This window comes from Primulina huaijiensis, chromosome 12, assembly GCF_012295235.1.
Source record: "Primulina huaijiensis isolate GDHJ02 chromosome 12, ASM1229523v2, whole genome shotgun sequence".
In the NCBI taxonomy this organism is placed as follows: Eukaryota; Viridiplantae; Streptophyta; class Magnoliopsida; order Lamiales; family Gesneriaceae; genus Primulina; species Primulina huaijiensis.
The window spans coordinates 14,201,940-14,217,280 of record NC_133317.1 but is presented as its reverse complement, the minus strand read 5'-3'; positions in this window follow the sequence as shown (position 1 = coordinate 14,217,280).

The window sequence follows — 15,341 nt, the reverse complement described above, 5'->3', positions numbered from 1 at the left end:
TGTAATTTGAATATAATGAATATTAAAATCAAGCGTATTGTGATTTTCCAATAATTATTAACTAATGCGTCTCAGGTGCATTTTACTGACACCTTACTCGACATTGAACTAAAAATTATTATTATTATTATTACTATATATATGAATATTTTTTTATTTTTATATAAAAAAACTAAGAGGAAAAGAAGAAGAGGAGATTATTCATACCTTAAAGAAAAAAATTAAAACATACCGTTGAATAACAAGTTTAGCATCACATGAATTTTCTTTTCTTACTTTTGGATGTTGGCCAATTAAGTTGAGATAAGAATGGATCTGGTTCATGACTAAGTCCTTGCAGTAAATCAATAAGTTCACCTTCACTTGTAGCAGAAACTAACATCCTGCGCGAAGCTAATGAAATAAATCCCTGTTCCACAACATCATTAAGAAACGATAGCAGTTTATCATAATAATTGTTAACCTTCAACAAACCAATTGGCTTATTGTGGATATTTAATTGTGCCCAACAAACAGTATGAAATATTTCTTCCAAAGTACCGAAACCTCCTGTAAAAGCAATGAAAGCATCTGAATCTTCAATCATTTGAGTAATTCGTTCATACATGTTGTCCACTTTCATTTCTTCTCCTGTTGTTGGTCCAGTAAGACTGACTAAGGTAATCGGAATAATGCCTAAGACTTCATTTCCACCTGCATGCGCAGCTTTTGTAACCTTTTCCCATGAGACTAACTTCACCACCACCATATACCAAATGAATCTTTTTTTAGCAAGTGTTATTCCAAACTTTTCTGCTACCTCTTCATATATTGAATCTTTTCCTGCACTAGATCCAAAAATGCACAAATATTTTTGATTTTACTTACTGTGGACATCGACATGTTGAGAAATATGTTTTCTGCAATTTTTAGATTACATCATATGAATTTATAAGCGTAATATGCCAAAAGTCATATTTGAACAGGAAATTATTATTATTAAAAGAAAATAAAAATGACATAAATTAAAACACATATATACAGCGTAGTTGTGATTGTGGCTCACATCTTCCTTTGATTTTACGTTCCGTAACGGCTTCAACGCTTTCTATGAGTCGAGGATATGCTTCGCATCCTATTTTCTTATAAATTGGCAAACATGGTCTTTTAACGTCAGATTTCCNGCATAATTAGGAAAATGAAAAATATATTGGAACTTTGAACTTTTATACACACTCACACTATATTTTACAATGGAATAGAATGATTCTAAAGCTAGCACAAGGCCTCTATTTATAGGCCAAATGAGAGAAATAGTCAAAAATTTTATTAATGTCATGTAATTGTAATAGTATTCTTTTTCTCCTCCAACTTCAATTCCATGTCCCTTCTTTCAATGCTTTATTCCACGACTTTAATCACTAAATTTGACTCTGCTCAAAACAAAAAACATGTGGGGAATTGTTTGTAGAAGAATTTGGCCACTTGGTTCACTTCATTTTGTTAAATATTGAAACAATTATGATTTTTTTACTATATGCTGGTCATGGTGAAAGTAAATTTGTCCTCCTTTTGATATTTTCACAATTTGATCATCTTAATGAACTTTTTAGGCAATCATGTCTTCTGTAAAGTTGTAGATAATTTCTCAAGGATTCCAAACATTTTTGAATCACCTCCATTTGATTTTTCTAGCTTGAGTTATCATTATTTACCAACACGTAGAAAACCTGAAAATAAAACATATTTAGTAAAACATTTAAATATAAACAAACAATACTAAAATAACATAATTTTATAATTTTAATGAAACTTAAATTTTAAAATATAGGTTAAAACATATAATTAATTATTAATTTTAAGTTTCATCAACATACATGTGATCCCCGTTCATAATTTAACGGGTGGATTGGTCCCTGGTCATACTTTACCGCTTTCTAATCTTGATCTAAACCCGTTCATAATTTAACGGGGCGGATTGGTCCCTGGTCATACTTTACTGCTTTCCAATCTCATACATAAATTGGTCACAAGACATTTAGCATACCTCAAAAACTTGAAATATTTTCTTTAGCACGTCGAACATACTTACTTGGCGTTGAGGGATTCGTTGGATCTCGCTTGAGGCCACTGCTGCACATACTAACATGAATTCAAACACTTATCTTCCATAGCTTAGACGTAGGTATTCGTGCTCACCACCGCAATAAATAAATAGCTTATGACATTCTAGATCACTCGGGACTTGACCTCGTTTAATCATCGTACTAAACCATGACATAAAACCCCAAAACAAATCCTATATTTTATATTAATAACTCCAAAAAAATCCTATATTTTATATTCATAACCACAAAACACTTCCTATACTTTATATTCATATTTTAAAAAAAAATAAAAAAAAAATTTTTTAAAAAGGGGTACACGGACCCCGTGTAAGGGTCCAGGTATGGGTCCGGGTACATGCTGGAAATGCGCATTTTGAAGGAAAAATGACACGGACCCTGTGTACGGGTCCGGATAGGGGTCCGGGTAGGCTCTGAAATTTCGTATTTTGAAGGACAACAGCGACGGACCATGAACCGCCACCTCGAGATCCATACTAGAGTGCTAGAACATTGATTCAAACTCAAACAAATGCCCCAAAACAACGACGTCCAACTTACAATGCAATATAACTCATGAACATGAAATTTGACACCAAATCAATTCCTACGATTTCTAACTCAACCAAGTGCCTAACGACACGAAACGAAACACCAATAAACATCCCAACATCATTCTCGATATACTTAAATGCATTAATGATCACCCATCGATGCCCAACGAAGCCTGCAACAATAAAACTTCAAGAACATATTTTCAAAAAATTTCAGTTTGAGCAGTCCCACAAAAACAATCATAACTCACTCGTTTTGTATCCAAAAATTACGAATTTTATATCTAATCGAAGGTATCAAAGAGTACTATGTTTTATATGTTGAAAGTTTTTCCAGAAACTTGACTGAAAAATTACACTTTTTAAAATGACAGCAAAACGTTTTCTTGAGATCTAAAAAAATTTCAAAAATCGATTCAAAACATAATCGCTCAAACTTTGCTCATAATAATCAAACTTTCACGCATAACATACATCAAAATAGCTATTATGACGAAATCGATGCATAAAACGAAAGAATATACATGCCTTTAAATCTTTAACGTTACCGAACGACGACACTGAAGCGGGGAAAGATGCGAGGTTGATCCGGGACGCTTGTGGAACAGTTTTCTTGCAATAAAATCAACAAAATTTTGCTGGAAAGATTCAGAGGAAGGGGCGGCTGCTCTATGGTGGAAGAACTCTAGGTTTCTCTCAAAATAAAAATCTGAATTGTGGAATAACATGTGTGTGTGTGTGATATCGGTATTAGTGTGTGTAAAAGTGTGTGTGTGCATGAATTTTAGGTTTAATTAGGGAATTAAATGGCTTAGTTATACCGTTAACAATATTAATTTAAAATGCTAATTAAAATACTAATTAAAATGTTAATTCTCACTACTAAGCCTAGTCCCCTAATTTAAAATAAAATGCACACTTGCTAAACTATAACAGTTTTAAAATCCCAAAATCACTTAAATAAATAATTTAGGATTTTAAAATACTAAAACTTAGTAGATCATTTAAAATGCCCCATCCTTAACTTAAAATAAAATACCACGTTTTAAAATTGCCAAACTCGTCACCGGTCTCTTTTCCTCTATCCCGCATCGGATAATCGACTGAAACATGAAACTCAAGAAAATATTTTAACGTGCATCACATAAACATAAATAATTTAAAATAATACATTTTCATAAAACATGCATCTCAAAAATCATTTTAAAAAAAATTTAAAGAAATGATTTAACAGTTAAATAAATGCATGAGTTTTACGTGTACTGATTTTGGGCTCTACAGTTCCTCCCTCACTTATATAAATTTCGTCTTCGAAATTAAATCTTACCAAACAAATCTGGATAGCGGCTTCTCATATCTGCCTCGGTCTCCCAAGTGGTTTCTCCACTGATTGATTCAACCACTGAACCTTGACCAACTTGGTTACCTTATTCCGAAGCCTCCGCTCCTGTTTATCTAGGATTTGGATTGGTCTTTCCTCATATGACATATCTGGTGCCAACTGCAACAGCTCGTAGCTCAAAACATTCGAAGGATTAGCTAGGCACTTCCTCAGCATCGAGACGTGGAACACATTATGTACACCGGCCAGACTCGGCTGTAAGGCTACACGATAAGATAGTGTTCCAACTCTGTCAAGAATCTCAAACGGTCCAATAAACCTCGGACTCAGCTTGCCTCTTTTCCCAAATCTCATAACACCCTTCATGGGTGCTATCTTCACGAAAACGTGATCATCTACGGCAAACTCAAGATCCCTTCTCCGCTTGTCAGCATAACTCTTTTGGCGACTCTGGGCGGCCTTCATCCTGTCTCGGATCTTGACCACCACATCTGCAGTCTACTGAACAATCTCTGGACCAAGTTCTGCTCTTTCACCAACTTCATCCCAATGAATCGGCGATCTGCACTTCCTTCCATACAATGCCTTATAGGGAGCCATACCTATAGATGCTCGGAAACTGTTGTTGTAGGTAATCTCCACTAGAGGTAGCTTCGATTCCCAAGTCCCATGGAAATCGATCATACAAACTTCGTCCCCATGGCTGCATGTAGGCTCTTCCAGAAGGACGATGTGAATCTCGGGTCCCTGTCGGACACAATGGAAACTGGGATCCGATGCAACCAAACTATCTCCCTGATATAAAGCTCTGCATACTGCGTCATGGAGAAAGTCATCTTCACTGACAAGAAGTGCGCTGACTTAGTGAGTCGATCCACTATAACCCAGATGGCATTGGATCCTCTGACTGACCTCGGTAAACCAACAACGAAGTCCATGGTGATATTATCCCATTTCCACTCAGGGATAGGGAGTGGCATTAGCATCCCTGCTGGCCTCTGATGCTCTGCCTTCACCTGCTGACAAGTGAGACATTAAGACACAAATCGGCGGATGTCTCTCTTCATACTTGGCCACCAATACAAAATCTGCAAATCTTTGTACATCTTTGTACCTCCTGGATGAATGGAATACGGAGATGCATGTGTCTCTGTCAAAATATCCTCTCTGATCGAATCCACACTAGGCACCCACATTCTACTTCTGTATTTCACAATACCATCAGACACTGTGTAGAGTACACTGCCCTTGGCCTCATCCTTCAGTCTCCATTTCTGCAACTGCTCATCTGAACACTGACCTCTACGGATTCGGTCTAGCACAGAAGATTAGACTGTCAGATTAGACAGCTTAGGAGTTCTGCCCTTATGATAAACCTCTATGCCAAATCTCTGAATCTCAGACTGAAGAGGTCTCTGCACTGACAACTGTGCTACGATTGCTACTTTTCGGCTCCAAGCATCTGCCACAATATTAGCTTTCCCCGGATGGTAGCTAATCTTGCAATCGTAGTATTTCACAAATTCTAACCACGGTCTCTATCTCATATTTAATTCTTTCTGCGTGAAGAAATACTTGAGACTCTTGTGATCCGTAAATATCTGACATTTCTCGTCGTACAAGTAGTGTCTCCAAATCTTCAATGCAAAGACAACGGCGGCTAACTCAAGATCATGAGTCGGGTAATTCTTCTCGTGCACCTTCAATTGCCTGGAGGCATAAGCTATAACCCGACCGTGCTGCATCAACACTGTGCCTAAGCCGAGCTTAGATGCATCTGTGTATATTAGAAAATTGCCTTGCCCTGATGGCATGGCTAGAACTGGCGCCGAAATAAGAGCTTGCTTTAAAGTATCAAAGCTCTTCTGACACTCTTCACTCCACACGACTTTAGCATTCTTCTTGGTTAGTGAAGTGAGTAGGCACTGCTATCGACGAAAACCCCTGAATAAACTTACGGTAGTAGCCGGCTAAGCCCAGAAAGCTGCGGATCTCTGATGCATTCTTCGGCTCCACCCATTCCTTAACGGCTGCCACCTTTGCTGGATCCACCTCAATCCCACTGCTACACTCTATGTGACCCAAAAACTCTACCTTCTCCAACCAGAATTCACACTTACTGAACTTCGCAAATAACTTGCGACTCTGCAAGACCTGTAAGACCGTCCTCAAATGATGGCTGTGCTCCTCATGGCTCTTCGAGTGAATAAGAATATCATCAATGACTAGTATGAAGAATTGATCAAGATAAGGCTGAAATACTCTGTTCATGACGTCCATGAATATTGCTGGAGCATTTGTCAGTCCAAACAGCATCACCAAGAACTCGTAATGCCCATACCTGGTTCTGAAGGCTGTCTTATGAACATCTGCATCTTTCACCTTCAGCTGGTGATACCCCGATCGAAGATCTATCTTAGAGAACACTGTGGCTCCCTGCAACTGATCGAACAAGTCCTCGATCCTTGGAAGTGGGTATTCATTCTTGATCGTTACCTTGTTCAATTCTCGGTAATCGATACACAGCCTCATGCTCCCATCCTTCTTCTTCACAAAGAGCACTGGTGCGCCCCACGACGAGAAACTAGGGCGAATAAATTCCTTGTCAAGAAGCTCCTGAATTTGCTGCTTGAGTTCTAACATCTCAGCTGGAGCTAAGCGGTACGGTGCCTTAGAAATTGGCACTGTGCCCGGCATAAGGTCAATGGAAAACTCCACCTCTCTATCTGGTGGAAGGCCTGTGACATCGTCAGGAAAGACGTCAGAAAAATCTATGACTACCGATACATCAGATATCGACGGAATGGGTGCGTCAGGCGCTGAAAATATGCTGGCCAAGAATGCGTGACAACCCTTGTGAATAAGTCTCCGTGCCTACATGCATGAGATCATGCGAGGAAAACTTCTCCATCTATCTGGCTCAAAGAGAAACTGCTCCATACCCAAAGGTCTTACTAACACTGACCTTTTCTGGAAATCAATCAAAACTCTGTTCTTCGTCAGCCAATCTATTCCCAAAATAATATCAAATTCTGGCATCGGTGACACGATCATATCGGCATACACTAGGTGGCCTTGAAGTTCGAGATCAATGTCCCTGACCACACTAGTAACTGACAAATCTTCCCCTGATGGGACTGTTACAGAATAATTCACGTCAAGGCCGATGGTATTGATATCCAAATGACTAGCGAACGTCTCCAAGATGATAGAGTGTGTGGCCCCTGAATATATCAAGGCCTTCGTGGCTATTCTTTTTATGAAAATATTTCCTGAGAGACGTTGTCACAACACACAAAACATATCCCAAATACTCTAATATTAACCTCAAGCAGACAATTCTATCCCAAGTCACCAAAATATTAACTAACACACTAATAATCTCAATTAAATTCAAAACATGCATGGCAAAATTGAACACTGCTGAATTAAATACGTTACCAGTCAACAATGTCATGTCTGGGTTCGCATCCTGAGCATGCATGGGAAACACCCTGCCCTGGGTTTGCTGCTTCCAATGTGGGAACTCCTTCAACATGTGATCACTTGCCCTGCACTTGAAACATTTGCCTGACCCATATAAACACTGCCCCAGATGTTGGTGGTGGCAATTCGGGCACACTTGGTACTCGACGGGTCTCTGCAGAGCCTTCTGCTGTGGAACAGGACCCTTGCCTATCTGTGGTCCCTGAAATGGCTTCTTCTCTTGCTGCCCCTGGAAGGGCCTCTTAAACTGAGTTCGTTGCTGCTGCTGCTGCGGCGCATGATAGAGCCTCTTGCCCTGCCTGTCATTTTCAATGTCTCTCTGAACCTGCTCTGCCGCCAAAGCTCTAGACACGGTCACTGTGAAGGTGGTAGGACCAGCAACTCAAACGTCACGGCGCAAGACCGGCCGCAATCCATCCATAAAATGCCTCAGCTTCTCCCGGGCATCATTAGCTATTAGGGGCACAAAGTAACACCCCCTCTCAAATTTTCGCACAAACTCTGCTACGCTGCTGTCTCCCTACCGCAGCGCTATGAACTCCCTGGTTAGTCGGGAGCGTACTTCCTCAGTGAAGTACTTAGAGTATAAAACTTCCTTAAAGCCATTCCAAGAAAACGTCTGCAAATTAACCGACACAGACGCACTTTCCCACCACATCCTAGCGTCTACGGTCAACAAGAAGGTGGCGCACTTCATTCTGTCTGCATGTAACAGCTCCATAAAATCAAATATTACTTCAATGGACTTAATCCATCCTTCAGCCACCATCGGTTCAGTCGTCCCCGAGAACTCTTTCGGGTTTATCCTCCGAAATTTTTCATACACTGCCTCTGGTCGGGGCCTCGCCCCTGCATTCGCTGCAGTTTGGTTCCCCGCAAATTGTGCGAAGAACTGCGTCATATCTGCAAGCATCTGTGCTTGCATGTCTGGGGGTGGGCGAGGAGGAGTGACCATCTCCTCATTCCGAGCCTCTCTGTCCTCATCCCTAGCTTCACGGTTAATCAAGCGTCTAGGAGGCATACTGTCCCAATAATGTACCCAACACGTAACCCATATGCATGAACATAATACTAATAGCATAAGATGCACGTAAATTGAATTTTAATCATGCACATGCTGGACTCATGATTCAATGCTTACTACATAACATAATTTAAAACTTTAAAACTTACAGATTTGAGGTGTGACTTAGTGAGCTTCTTGCAACTGGCAGTAGGCATAACCATTTACAAGAACACTGCTATGATACCAACTGTAATGTACCGTACTTTTTACTTCTTAAAATTTGCGGAAAAATTAAAAATTTTCTTAAATACAAATAACTTTCAAAGTGTGATCACAATTAAACTGCCCATCCAAAAGTATTTGCGATACAAGAGCTCACAAATAAAGTTTGCTAAAGAAAATACTTGTTTAAATATCGGAAGCCAAAACGTGAAATCAGAGTATTAAAATTTTCATGCTTAAAAACTTAAAAAACATAAAACATTGGCGGTCCTCGGGCCTAGCCTCCAGCTCAGTCCAAGCTTGCTACTTGGTCCCCACCCCTCGTATCCTCAAAGTCATCCTCACCTGAATTGATCAAGTCTAGTGAATCTAAAGACTCAACAAGTATAAACTGGAAGTGTCAAATAATACGTAATAAAACCACATGCATCTTCAAAATAGAGCGTACATAGTAGAAACATGAACTTGAACTTGATAACATGAACGTACTTGGAAGTTGAGCGTAATAGCATAACATAGACGTGCCATAATCATGAAAATTTTTGTAAACGTACTTGCATCATACATACTTGAGCATACATAACATAATTTTTGCATAGAGGCATGTTTCAAAGCAAGTGACTCATACATAAATACGCCTGATCAAACTAAATCACATTACTGGGCTGACAGGGAAGATCCACTGCCACATACATGAGATCTCTGTTCATAATTTAACGGGTGGATTGGTCCGTGGTCATACTTTACCGCTTTCCAATCCTGATCTAAACCCGTTCATAATTTAACGGGGTGGATTGGTCCCTGGTCATACTTTACCGCTTTTCAATCTCATACATAATTTGGTCACAAAACATTTAGCATATCTCAAAAACTTGAAATATTTTCTTTTGCACGTCGAACAAACTTACTTGGCATTGAGGGATTCGTTGGATCTCGCTTGGAGTCGCTGCTGCACATACTAACATGAATTCAAACACTTATCTTTCATAGCTTAGACGTAGGTATTCGTGCTCACCACCGCATTAAATAAATAGCTCATGACATTCTAGATGACTCGGGACTTGACCTCGTTTAATCATCGTACTAAACCCTGACATAAAACCCCAAAACAAATCCTATATTTTATATTCATAACCACAAAACACTTCCTATACTTTATATTCATATTTAAAAAAAAATAAAAAATAATTTTTTTAATGGGGTACATGAACCCCGTGTAAGGGTCCGGTTAGGGGTTCGGGTACATGATGAAAATTTGCATTTTGAAGGAAAAATGACAAGGACTCCGTGTACGGGTCCGGATAGGGGTCCGGGTAGGCTCTGAAATTTTGTATTTTGAAGGACAACAGGGACGGACCATGAACCGACACCTCGAGACCCATCCTAGAGTGCTAAAACATTGAATCAAACTCAAACAAATGCCCCAAAACAATGACGTCCAATTTTCAACGCAATACAACTAATGAACACGAAATTTGACACCAAATCAATTACTACGATTTCTAACTCAACCAAGTGCCTAACGACACAAAACGAAACACCAACAAACATCCCAACATCATTCTCGATATACTTAAACGCAGCAATGATCACCCATCGATGCCCAACGAAGTCTGGAACAATAAAACTTCAAGAACATATCATGAACATATTTTCAGAAAATTTCAGTTTGAGCAGTCCCACAAAAACGATCATAGCTCACTCGTTTCGTATCCAAAAATTACGAATTTTATATCAAATAGAAGGTATCAAAGAGTACTACATTTTATATGTTGAAAGTTGTTCCAGAAACTCGACCAAAAAATCACAGTTTTTAAAATGACAGCAAACGTTTTCTTGAGATCCAAAAAAATTTCAGAAATCGATTCAAAACATAATCGCTCAAACTTTGCTCATAATAATCAAACTTTCACGCATAAAATACATTAATATATCTACTATGACGAGATCGATGCATAAAACGAAAGAATATACATGCCTTTAAATCTTTAACATTACCGAACGACGACACCGAAGTGGGGAAAGATGCGAGGTTGATCCGAGACGCTTGTAGAACGGTTTTCTTGCAATAAAATCAACAAAATTTTGCTGGAAAGATTCAAAGGAAGGGGCGGCTGCTCTATTCCCTAGGTTTCTCTCAAAATAAAAATCTGAATTGTGGAATAAAATGTGTGTGTGTATGATATCGGTATTAGTGTGTGTAAAAGTGTGTGTATGCGTGAGTTTTAGGTTTAATTAGGGAATTAAATGGCTTAATTATACCATTAACAATATTAATTGAAAATGCTAATTAAAATATTAATTCTCACTACTAAGCCTAGTCCCTAATTTAAAATAAAATGCACACTTGCTAAACTTTAAGAGTTTTAAAATCTTAAAATCACTTAAATAAATAATTTAGGCTTTTAAAATACTAAAACTTAATAAATCTTTTAAAATGCCCCATCTTTAACTTAAAATAAAATACCACGTTTTAATATTGCCAAACTCGTCGTCGGTCTCTTTTCCTCGATCCCGCATCGGATAATCGACTGAAACATGAAACTCAAGGAAATATTTTAATGTGCATCACATAAACATAAATAATTTAAAATAATACATTTTCATAAAACATGCATCCCAAAAATCATTTAAAAAAAAATTTAAATAAATTATTTAAAAATTAAATAAATGCATGGGTTTTACGTGTACTGATTTTGGGCTCTACATGAGATCAAGAATAACCTAGTGAAAATTAGGTTGCATGCTCTACTTTGGTTGGAAATTAAGATATGATTTTAGAAACCATGAAAATGGTATTTATTTTGTGCCTTAATTTATGATAAGGATGTGATAACTCCAAATAAAAAGTTTTATGGCCAAGAAATTAAAAGAAAACCACAATCAAGGGTTGTTAGGGGGTTTCGAATTTTATAAGGGGTCAATGTGTAATTTTCAAAATCATAAGGGTCTAAAATGTAATTTTTGAAAATTAAGGGACCGATATGCAATTAACCGGAAGATAAGGGACCTAAGTGCAATTTTTGAAATTCTTAAGGGTCAAAACGTAATTTTTGAAATTTAAGGGATTAAAATCAAAATTTTCGAAAAAATAAAGGATTAAATTGCTAAGATTCGAAAATTTGGGGACTAAAATGCAAGTTTCGAAAAAGTGAAGGGCTAAAATATAATTTTTCAAAAAATGCTTAAGTTCAACGTGTAATCTTCACCTAACTTTTGGGAAAATTAATGATAGTAAAGCCTTAAGCTTCAACACGAAAAGATTTAAAAGACGTTTCCACCGCATAGAGGATTATCATTCAAGGGGTAGCTACCTATGCACTACTGGATTCGGGAGCTACACATTCATTAATATCTGAAACTTTTATCAAAAGACTGAATATTACTGTAACGTACCGTACTTTTCACTACTTGTAATTTGCGGAAAAATTAAAAATTTTCTTAAACAAGTCGTGAACCTTCAAAATTCGGTAAAATAAACTGTACGTCTCAAAAGTGGTTGCAACAAAAGATCTAAAAATAAAGTTTGCCAAAAGTATCTGATTAAAATCTCGTAACCAGTAAAATAAATCAGAGTATTTTGATCATTTCATAAAACTTAAAACATGGCGGTCCTCGGGTTTAGCCTCCCGCTCAGTCCAAGCCAGCTCCTTGGTCCCCACCCCTAGCTTCATCAACATACACCTCACCTGCATCGATCAAGTCTAGTGAATCTAAAGACTCAAGACGTATAAACTGGAAGTAACGAGTAGTACGTAATAAAACCACATGAAAATTTCAAAATAGAGCGGACATACGTGAAACTTGAACTTGCCATTAAACTTGAACATACATACATAACATAGACGTGCTGTAATGCCCGAGATTTGAATTATCGTAATCCAGAATGATTTGTTGATAATCGAGGTAATTATAGACGGACCACTCCAAGACCAGAATTGGAAAGGCAAAAGTTGGACATAGGTGAGCTACAGTAGGTATCGCGCACATGCGCGGCAGAAATGCGCGCATATGCGCGCACGGCCATTGCCGAGGCAGAGAACCTCGCGCATATGCACGAGTAGAGGGCGCGCATATGCGCGAGCTGGTGGACTGGAATTATCTGAGGCCGTAGGTCTCGCGCATATGCGCGAGAAGGAGGCGCGCATATGCGCGAGCTGCCGAGAAGAACAAGGCCGAGACCAATAGGTCTCGCGCATATGCGCGGAGGCTCTAGGTAAGAAATTACATCTTAGTACCGCATATTATCCACAGACTGACGGACAGTCGAAGCGGACTATCCAAACATTAGAAGATATGCTGAGAGCGGTAGTGCTTGATTTTAGCACTGGATGGCATGATGCATTGCCACTTTATGAATTTTCGTACAATAACAGCTATCAGACGAGTATTGAGACGGCTCTTTTTAAAGCGTTGTACAGAAAGAAATGTCGATCCCCTCTTTTTAGGATAATATCTCTGAGATTCCTGAGATCGGACCTGACATGATCAGAGATATGACTGAACAAGTGAAGCTGATTCAGAAGAAAATGAACGCAGCCCAAAATAGACAAGCCAAATATGCCAATGTCCGACGACGACCGTTGGTATTTGAGGCAGGAGACCGAGTATTCTTGAAAATTTCACCTTTCCGAGGAATTTTCCGATTTGGCAAGGAAGGGAAGCTGTCTCCACGATATATTGGTCCGTATGAGATTCTCGAGAAGATAGGAGATCGCGCCTATCGACTTGTTTTACCGCCTTCATTATCTGGGATACATGATGTCTTCCTGATGCTTCACATGTTATTCAGCCAAGCGAGGCTGAACTGGATAAGACATTGAGTTATGTCGAGAAGCCGATTCAGTTTCTCGATCATAAAGAAAAACGGCTTAGAACAAAGACTATTCCACTTGTGAAGATTTGGTGGAGTCGTCATGACATTGAAGCAACTACCTGAGAAACTGAGTCAGATATGAGACAGAGGTTCCCAGAGTCATTTCACTGATGTAAGTTGTTTTATTTAGCTTCTTCTGATATACCTTCTTATGATATGATTTGACTGCCTATGATTTCGGGGACGAAATCGTATCTTGGGGGGGGGGGGAGAAATGTAATGCCCGAGGTTTGAATTATCGTAATCCAGAATGATTTGTTGATAATCGAGGTAATTATAGACGGACCACTCCAAGACCAGAATTGGAAAGGCAAGAGTTGGACATTGGTGCGCTACAGTAGGTATCGCGCACATGAGCGGCAGAAATGCGCGCATATGCGCACAAGGCCATTGCCGAGGCAGAGAACCTCGCGCATATGCGCGAGAAGAGGGCGCGCATATGCGCGAGCTGGTGGACTGGAATTATCTGAGGCCGTAGGTCTCGCGCATATGCGCGGGAAAGAGGCGCGCATATGCGCGAGCTGCCGAGAAGAACAAGGCCGAGACCAGTAGGTCTCGCGCATATGCGCGGAGGGTGGTCACGCATATGCGCGAGACGTGCAGTATGCACATTAAGCCACCTAGCCTTCTTATGCAACGTGCAAGATGTATATATCTATAGATAGCTTTCATTCCTATCGACGTAGGCTACAACTGGACGTAAGTTTTGCTACGTTCTGATATGTTTTGAAATTATGATATTGTCAGAATCTGATATGATTCCTATATGATGTTCTTGACATGTTAGACATCGTAAAATCAAAACTGGATTGAGGAAAAGATACCATATGAAATTGTTATGAATTTTGGAGTCGATTTGATATCAGAATTGAATTGTTATCGATTATGAGGTGTTGGGATTGAGATCTGATTGATATGGTATTGCTGGGTATATTGAGATTATGACGTTGTGCTGTTGAAACAGAATTTGATTGACTTCTGATTATATCCAGTATTGATTGAGTGGTGTATTGATACCGTACCCTCGATATTGTTATTGCCAGATTGATATTGACAGGCTTTGAATCAGAGACTTCGACATAGTCAGAGTAACAGAGTGAAAGGTATAAATTAATGTTGAGTTGGGATTGCACAACTCGAGTGAGGTTTGACTCGAGTTTCCCTAAATCACATACTTTATTTGATTGCATTGATATTTGCAATTGATGAGATTGATGGTTGTAGTCTATTGATTCATAGACAATGTATGTACTAGTCACCGGCTGATTCGTCTGGTCATCGGCTGATTTGCCTAATCAACGGCTCATTCGTCTGGTCAGTGGCTGATTCGCTTAGTCCTTGGCTGATTCGTCAATTCTGCGGCCGATTCGCCCAGACACTGGATATACGAATTATATCGATGTCGTTTAGGGTTGATTCATTCCTATCGACTGAGATTCGATATATTTGTCAATATCCAGAACCGGGATCCCTAGATTAGGAATGAGTCGAGTCTGAGATGACGCGTCGATTGAGTCGAGTCTGAGATGACTAGTTGATTTACAGTTTTATATCATTCATGTTTGTTGATTTGCTACATGTTAATGATAGTTGTTATATGCTTTGATATATGTTTTTATATGATTGCATGTCTACATTGTTTATACTGGGATGTATTTCTCACCGGAGTTATCCGGCTGTTGTCTTGTTTTGTATGTGTGCATGACAATAGGTGGGGCAGGACCAGGAGCAGGAAGAGAATGAGAGATTCAGGATTAGTGTGGAGATCCGG